Below are 6,776 nucleotides of genomic sequence, written 5' to 3'. Positions count from 1 at the left end.
TTTTTTGTCACGAGTTCGAAGCCGGGGCAGATGAGATTTAATTATGTGGACAATGTGAGCAATGCGTGAAATGATATGCTGCGTGGGGGCCCTCCGTCCCGCACCTGTGCCCACGCATGCGTTTCTATGTGCGCGACAAGCGTGTGTCTTTTTAAAAAAAAAATTTTACGCGTGCACGTGCAACGCCGCTAGTCGGAAGCCATTTAGTTACAACGGTGAACTTGCGGCCTTTTCCTGACAGAGTGAGAGACAGAAATGATGCGATGAAAACCGCTGGTGTCGGCGGCTGCTGGATGCCGCCGACTTTCACGGCCCTCTCCGTATCTTCTGTATTTCCATTCCCTCCACAGTCGACTTCTGTCTGATGAATCCATCAATGCACCTTTCACAAGTTAAATATGTGAAACGTGAAAGTGCGAAGTGTCTTCTTTAGAACGATTGCTTTTCTGTTTTCACTTTGACTGTTTGGAGGGATTCAAGAAACATAATAGGGCCTTGAGGCTTGACTGGGTCCATTAGGACATGTGACATGTCCGTTCCTTCTCGTAGAGTAGTCATCTGGACGTGAAGAACTGATGATACATGACAGGATCTCCAGCCTGACGCCTTACTGCACTGTAAAAAAAGATCCTAATTTTACGGTAAATAACTCTAAATATTTACAGTATTTTTCTTTCTTTTTAAATTACATACAAAACTCTGTGAAATTACAGACATTATCTTTAAATTAACAACCCAACTGTTAATTTAAGTTTTATGCTCATAATACAAAATAACATTTTTCCCATTTTGTAAAGAAAATGACTGTATTATTAATACAGTCTTTTACCGTTTTCTTAAATGACATACAAATTCATGTAAAACAACAATTATTACCTGTAATTAAATGTGGAGCTCCTTATATGAAGGTTTATGTCCATACTAACAATTTAACGATTTTCTTTGTAATTTTAAGGTAGATCATATTATATTTATATTAATGTGTACTTTTACATTCAAACTCTGTAAATCTGAATCTAAATGTAGCTAACTTTTGTCATTACATTAAACATATAGCATTCTCTTGAAGAGTACAAAGTAGAAGAAATAATAGGTTTTGATACTTGTTCTTTATAGGAGCATTATAGGGCGACCGTGAGTATTTGTCCAGTGTCGGTGTCCCGGAGCGAGACATCTAACTTAACTGTAAGTCGCTTTTGGATAAAAGCGCCAGCTAAATGCATGTAACATGCTTGAAAGTTTCAACCTCAAGAGAGCAGTGCAGCAGAAACTTGCCATATAGGATTTAGTGTCAACTAGAAATAAGACCGTCACAATGGCAATGACCACCACGAGCGGAGTGCGAAGCATCCCAGATAGCAGTTGATCCTATCCGCCTCCTGTCGCACTCGGTTTGGTCATGCCACCGGATCCGCGCACCATCAGACAGCGTTGTAACTGCGGTGGATGCTCCAAGTTGTTGCCCTTCGACTTTTCAAACTGGTATTTTCAAATCTGCAGCTCTTCGCGCCAGAAGTACTAGTTAGGTAAGTGTTGAATTGTGTTGCTACTGTCGAATTATGGCTCGGTTTCGAAAGAGTTCCTCCTCTTTGGCTGCCGCTAACATTGCTTTGTGAAGTTTGAGGTATTGTTAGACTTCAACGTAAATAAGTTATTACCGTAACATCCCGGTTTTAAAAGAAAAAATCGTATTTAATCACACACAGTTGGTGATGGTGTATAAGCTGATGTTGCTACTGCACGTGTCCCCTCTGCCAGGGCTGGTCCAGCTAACTACCATGTGTGGTTCTCATGGAGCTATCTTCTGCAGCTAGCGCTGAATTGTCAGTGGTTAGGTTACTTAAGCTCCAACCCAAGGGTGCGCGATGGAAGCTGAGCGAGCTAACCGCTAGCCCGCGAGCTAATAACGAGCGCTAGCTCGCGAGCTAATAGCGCTAGCTCGCGAGCTAATAGCGCTAGCTCGCGAGCTAATAGCGAGCGCCAGCACAGACCTGTTTTAATTTAATTCTGCATGTATTGAGTTCTCAACACGTAACTTAGAATTTGCAATGTCATCCTCACAGTTGTACAGAAGTGACAACACTTGATCGCCATCTCTACAATTCAGGTAAGCACACATTCTTTGGAAGGAAATGTTTTCACAGCAACTTAAAGACACATTTGAGAGGGAACCGTATAACCTGTTTAACTTTATAATGACCAGATTTGTATTAATTCATTAAAATACTATCTTAATAGCGTAGTGTTTGTTAGGCTCTGTGTGTTTCCTGTTTTATGTTGAAGTCCCTGTCTCGTTTCCTGTTTCCCTGCTCTTCCCTCCCTGTGCTTGTCTGTTTCTTTCCTGATTGTTTCCAGACACGCCCTGACTGTTTCCACCTGTGTCTCGTTCCCCTGTGTATTTAATCTGTGTCCTTCTGTTTGTCTGGTGTCAGATCGTCTTTTTTCGTTCCCGTGTGGTGTTGTCCGTGTTCCTGTACTGAGAATAAACTCAGTTTTTCGTGAAACTCCTGCTGCGTTTGGGTCCTCCACACCACGCATCCGTAACAGTGTTTTTATAAAAATGACTTGACATGCTATATAAGCACTACAAATTAATACAATTGAGAACAAATAGATATTGTATATTTCCTGAAAGAAAAGATGCATTTCAAACATTGTTTGTATTTTGGTTTGTTTTAGATAAAATGAACAGAAAGAATGGGCCTGTCTCCAGCTCCACCATTAGACGGAGGGTCCGTCAAGATGTTTTGACTACATCACTGTGATTGATGGGAAACTGAATACAACTTTGACTTAAGTAAAGTTTCTTCTCTTCAATGTGTATAACACGCCTATTATTGCCGTTTAATCTCTTTTTTTTACGGTATACCTCGTGTTTTCAAACACAAATTTTCATACTCCTGGTTATAAAGAACTTTAATAGTTGCAAAATATTATTTTTTTCAAAGTTCTTGGAACAGAAGGTTATATTTCTGTGACAAGTGACACTGTTTGTTTCTTTCCTCTGTAATTCAGGATGTTCCACTTCATAGAATTGTTGACTAACAAAACGGTAGCAGTAATGCCACAAAGCTATACCAGCTTTGTGGCACTACTGCTACCATTTTGGCCGAATTATCCGAGGGACGAAAGGGTGGACAAGGCTGTCAGAAGCGCCGAACAACCTGGACCAGACTGGCAGACACGTGACGTCAGAGTAATTGGATCATGCGGTATTATATTAATATTGTATTAATTGGCCGTTTTAAACGGATATAAAAAATCACTTTGTTATATATGTTGGGGGAAACAACATTTTAATCACATTGTTCTGTTTATAATTCTGTACTTTTTCATTGTGTTTATGTGACTTAATTTTTAGATAATTACTTGGTGGAAATATATGTCTTGTGACACATCAGATCTCCAGTCAGAAGAGGAGGCAATTCCTAAAAAGAGGAAGCCAGTGCCGGTGTGAGTAAATATGTATACATTTTATTCTTTAGAACACTTTTACCTTAATAAAATAAAGCGTCTGTCATTCATTATCATAGTATGACCAATTAGTATTTTTCTATCTCTTTCTAGCCATTTCTATGGAGACTCGGATGGAGACAGTGAAAATGAAAATTCCCCCCACAAAACAGGGGTCCAACCACTAGCGGGACAGTTGTCCCTCCAATCATTGCCTCCTCCTAACTATTCCATGTACTCCATCACCAGCAGGACAGCGAACACGCCAGGGGGACACGCCCACCTGGCGAGGGGCGTGGTGTGGTTCAGACACCATTGCCTGCTGTGGTGAGCAACACATCAAACAGCTATGGGATTCAAATTGAACCTTTTAATCATTTAATTTTTTTAAATGTTAACAATTGTTAATTGGATACAAGACATGCAATACACACTGTCACATTGAATCCAAGTGAATATGATTATTATGATTGCATTAATGAAATTGTATAAAACTTGATATTTCCATATTTTATGTAAAATCTCTTAATCGTTACATTTTTTAACTGTTTTTCGAATGGTTTTTTTATATAGCTGTTCCAGTTCAAATCCTAGGCATGCTGGAGACAATTACAGAGGTGAGAGACCCGGTTCCGTTTCCGTGTACCACAATGGAGGAAGTGGACCTTTTTGAGCAACGGCTCAAAGATCCCGTCAACATTCTAATGAGTGGTGAGTTTTTTTGTTTTAAGAATCTCACGCAAAGCTGATTAAAATCTATTGTATGTAATTAACACTAGACAATACCATGTTTGATGGAAATGTTTTTTCAAACATTCTGTAAAGTATCAAATATTAATCGTACTTTTTCGATCCATTTTCGATTTCCTCCCTGGCAACGATCGGACGACATGATGCCAAACGTGGAACATCCCCGAATGAATGGAAAAAAATTATTCAGTCAAATGACATCTAAGACTTTGCTCCTGCGTAAGTAACTCATATTTAATGAAAACAATTTGGATTCACCCAGAGGTCTTGAGTAGTGTTCAAACTTACGAATAACCATCTTTCCCAGATCTTTTTTTAACGGTGCTAAATAAAATGTTTGAATTGCAACTTTATTCTCTACTTGGGTAAATGTTACTCGACTATATCTTTACATAATAGTTATATGATATATTGGCTCTAAATATAGCATAGCACACCTTAAGTGCCAGACAGCTACTAGATTTTAGACTGCATTTCTGCTCTATGTTGCACTGAGGATTCATGAGATTTTGTATCTGCTTGTGTGATTACAGATGCCGTCAGAAAGAATCATGCCACACATGCATCCACTGATGAACAGATTCTAAAGCATGCCATTAGGTGGTTCAACCTGGCAGCAAACCGGGTAGCTCCAGGAGGCGTGCTACTGTCGACATCCCCACACTGAACAGAATTAAAATATATATTTATATTTTTATATATATATATTTATATTTTTATATATATACACACACCAGTTCTCAGTTGGAAGTTCCACCATTCACTTGAGGCCACTGCGACCTATTCTCTGGGAGAATTGTGGTATTTGGGTTAGGTGGTCGGTATTTATGGTTGTATTAGTTGTAGCTCTTGTGTTCTAATGTGAGCTATAGTTTTTACTCTATATGTATGTGTGTATATATTGTCTCGAACTAATTATAAATAAATATGATTCATACATGTACAAGAAATAATTTGATGTCCTTTTAATAAACTTTTTGATATTATTTCCGATTGCATTTCTTTTTTCCCCATTGATGCATATTAAATATATGTCGGTATGTAAAGTAATTGATCTGGGCCAAATGAGCTGCTTTATGGAAGGATCCAAATGGAATGAATATGGGTGCATACGGCTGTACATCTAGCCACTGATCCGGAGCCTATGACGCATCCGAGGGAGTCAGTTTGCTATCTGTGATATTAATTGTGTTACATTGAACTGGAATAGGCCTTTACTGTTCAAAATATTGAAAATGACAATGCTATTAAAAACATTTGATTTCCACATTCCAAGTTGTGCAAGTAAAAAATAGAGTGTGAGTTTGGCCTGTATTATAGAGATTTATGCCCACATGGACACTTCCAGGCCGGTTAAATTAACTGGGTTTGCCCTAACGACGGAGGCCCGATTCTGCCATAGTTGCTTGCTACTTTGGGTGTCCTTTAGCTGGCAAAAGACAGTAACCTTTGCCCATGTGATTGAGGCCCAGTGCTGCTATAGTGCATGCCGTCTTGGGCATCCACACAACGGTGAAAGAGGGGGAGTTTAGCCCTAAGAAAGTAGGCCTTGTGCTGCTGCAGTGCATGCTGTCTTGGGCATGCGTAATTCAGCCAAAGACTGCATTTAGCCGGGGGAATTGAGGACAGCAGTTTCTTTATCCGAGAAACAGCGTTGTTGGCTGCCTTTAATTCAACCTTTTCAGCCTGGACGCAGAGCTCAAGTAGTCTTGAATGTGCCTCCAAAATGTATGGTATTTACGGGTTAAATCAGCCTTTTCATCGTTTTGACGCAAATTGGCAGAGATCCCGGTTATACTCAGCCAATTTAGCCTGGAGATGATGCTGTAGTGCATTATCAAACTGCACAATTACTGTTGAATCTACCTTGCTTCCATAGACAACTAACATACTTTAAAGACATTCACTGTCTACAGTGAGCAGTTGAACAATTAAAATGTACATTGTCCCATATAAAGGATGGCTAATGGCGAACTACTTTGGCCAACACCTTGGATCTGCTGGATTTGAGCTATGCAGAAGAATAAAGACAAGAAGAGGGGGAAATGGCTTCGCAATGGATTGACTTGCTACATGCGGTTAAAAGTTTGAAAACATGTTGCAACCTGTATGGGATAATGGCCATGTTGGCAAATGAGTGTTGCTGTGGGCAAAGGCTGAACTCTAAACCAACCTGCCGCATAACACTGCAACACAGTTCGGGGAAAATGACATTGTCATGTTTGCACAGTTGGCATTTTGGTGGTTCTAAAGGAAAGGTCAGGGATTTGTTAAAATGCAAGAGGGTCATACTATGGGCCATCTGAATGTAAATAGAATGTCACCATGATATCAATCCAGCGATAAGCAATATATGCAGTGATTATTGTTGATTGTTCCATCTCAATTGCCGTCATCAGTCCTCATTTGGGTTATTGTGCAGGGAATGGCACTAAATCTTTTTAAAAATATTTGGGTGCTTCATTTTCTTTAATTAAAGAACCACTAAACACTGGGCCTCTACTTGTGTGTTCTTGTGTTGAGGCTAACCGGGGAAATAATAGTAATAATACAAATAATAATCTACCACTTCT

At 39.6% G+C, this 6,776-nt stretch overlaps 1 long non-coding RNA gene across 3 annotated transcripts; it reads left to right on the top strand.

Annotated features, from left to right (window-relative positions):
- Positions 1-1,636: 1,636 nt before the first annotated feature.
- Positions 1,637-4,823, top strand: LOC130196899 (uncharacterized). Of its 3 annotated transcripts, none has more exons than XR_008832341.1 (6): positions 1,637-2,107; positions 2,680-2,797; positions 3,016-3,453; positions 3,568-3,780; positions 4,027-4,422; positions 4,737-4,823. It is a non-coding gene; the product is annotated as an uncharacterized LOC130196899 (long non-coding RNA). The 3 variants fall into 3 exon arrangements; XR_008832342.1 differs by lacking the exon at positions 1,637-2,107 and having other exon boundaries at positions 2,116-2,797; positions 3,016-3,212; positions 3,362-3,453; XR_008832340.1 differs by lacking the exon at positions 1,637-2,107 and having other exon boundaries at positions 2,116-2,797.
- Positions 4,824-6,776: the final 1,953 nt, after the last annotated feature.

Source organism: Pseudoliparis swirei, chromosome 7 (genome assembly GCF_029220125.1).
Source record: "Pseudoliparis swirei isolate HS2019 ecotype Mariana Trench chromosome 7, NWPU_hadal_v1, whole genome shotgun sequence".
Taxonomy (NCBI): Eukaryota; Metazoa; Chordata; class Actinopteri; order Perciformes; family Liparidae; genus Pseudoliparis; species Pseudoliparis swirei.
This window is presented reverse-complemented; position numbering and strand designations above follow the sequence as displayed.